The sequence below is a fragment of the Myotis myotis genome, unplaced genomic scaffold, assembly GCF_014108235.1.
Source record: "Myotis myotis isolate mMyoMyo1 unplaced genomic scaffold, mMyoMyo1.p scaffold_m19_p_2, whole genome shotgun sequence".
NCBI lineage: Eukaryota > Metazoa > Chordata > Mammalia > Chiroptera > Vespertilionidae > Myotis > Myotis myotis.
The window spans coordinates 138,240,125-138,242,394 of NW_023416324.1; positions in this window are offsets into that span (position 1 = coordinate 138,240,125).

The window sequence follows — 2,270 nt, forward strand, 5'->3', positions numbered from 1 at the left end:
TGTGTCTGATAGAATTATTCTTTATTTTTCTATATTCCTGTGCTTTTCTACGAGGTTTCTGGCTTTCATGGTTTTTGTTTGTTTTATGAAAATTCTGCTGTAACTTTGGTTGCAGTTCTTCTGTCTGTAATGTGTCTTTTTCTTTTATTTCATTCAGGGTTTTCTCTGTTCTTGATTTTCAGCCAAAATCATGCTGTGTCAATTTCTTTTATAAAAATTATCTTTGGTGGCTATCAAGAATTTTAGATTTTCAGCATAATCTCTTTAAATATTTGTCTCTTATTATGGCCTTTGCTTTGAGGTCTATTTTGTCAGATATAAGTATTGCTATCCCAGCTTTTTTTTCATTTCCATTTGCCTGAAAGATATTTTTCCATCCCTTCACTTCTTTCAGTCTATGTAAGTCCCTTGTTCTGAGGTGGGTCTCTTGTAGACAGCATATATATGGGTCATGTTTTTTTTTTTTTTTTTATCCGTTCAGCCACTCGATGTCTTTTGATTGGATCATTTAGTTTGCTTATCTCTATGCATTCTATTTAGTTTACTTAAAATTTAATAAAAGATAACACAGACTTATGTATCTACTACTTAAAATGAATAAATGTTACTGCTCATAATAGTTGCTTAAAATTTATTAATTTTTAAGAAATAAAAAATACATAAAAATATTTATTCATATCTTCTGTCTTCTCTTTCTGATATTTCAATTACACTTGTTAAAACTTGTTGGTTTGTACCATGGCTCAGGGTATTCCTTCCTATTATATTTAAATTTTTTCTCTTTTAAATATTTGTGCTTTAGTTTGAGTAATTTTTATTGATTTATCTTCCATGATCACTGATTCTTTCCTGAGTTGTGTCAAACTTATTGATGAGCATTTTGTAGACATTCTTATAGTCATGATGCGGGTTTTAGTTAGCTGGTATATTGAATGTAGTAATCTTTTCTCTATGAATTTATATTTAAAATGAGATTGTTCTGATACTTTTTTTTCTTGTATTATCCCATTTGAGGTTTGTTGTTAAGCTTTTCCTAGCCTCATAAAACAAAGTGGCAGTTCTCCCTTCTTATGTAGTGAAGCAGCATTATACAGCATTATACTTGTTTCATTAAGTTTTTCTAAATCTTTCTTATAAAATTATTTTGTTCTGTTGCTATTGTGTGGGAGATTTTTTAGGTGAAATTCCCATTATGTACAATTGACCATTTTCAAGTATAGATTCAGTGGTATTTAATTAAAATTCAGTGGCACTTAGTATATTCACACTGTTGTACAACTACCAGCTTTCTTATTTCAAAACTCTTTCATCACCCCATAAACACAGCTCATATATGTTAAGTAATCACTCTCCAGTCCTCTCTCCCCACATTCCCTGGTAACCTTTATATGCCTCTGTCTTGATTGATTTGCCTGTTCTGGCTATGTCATTTAAAAGGAATCCTATAATTTGTGACCTTTGTGTCTGACTTTTTTCACTTAGTATGTTTTTGAGGTTCATCCAACTTGTAGCATATATCAGTACTATGTTCCTTTTTCTGGATGAGTAACATTCCATTGTTTATGTATACTACAATTTGTTTAGCCATTTGTCCATTGATGGACATTTAGGTTGTTTCTACATTTCAGGTATTATGAATAATGTTGCTATAAAATTTGTGTACATGTTTCTGTGTGGACGTAAGTTTTCATTTCGCTTGAAATGAATTATATACCTAGAAGTGGAATTATTTGGTCATATGGTAATTTTATGTTTAACTTTTTGAGGAACAGCCAAACTCTTTTCTACAGCAGCTGCACCAGTATATATTCCCACAAGCAATCTAAGAGGGCTCCAGTTTCTCCAAACCCTTGCCAATACTTGTTATTTTCCATTTTCTTGATTAAAGCCATCCTAATGGGTGTGAAGTGGCATCTCATTGTGGTTTTTGGTTTTAAATCTTTATCGTTGAAAGTATTTAATATGTCCTCTCCCACTCCCCGCCTCTTCTAGACCACCCCACCCCCCTGCCCCGGGCCTTAAGGATCTCATTGTGGTTTTGATTTGCATTTCCTTAATGACAGATGGTGCTGAATAACTTGTCATGTGCTTATTGGCCAGTTATAGATCTTTGGAGAGATATCTATTCAAGTACTTTACTCTTTTTAAAATGGTATTGCTTGTCTTTTTATTGATAAGACTAGGGGCCCGGTGCATGAAATTCATGCACGGGGTGAGGGGGGGTGTCCCTCAGCCCAGCCTGCCCACTCTCACATACTGGGAGCCCTCAG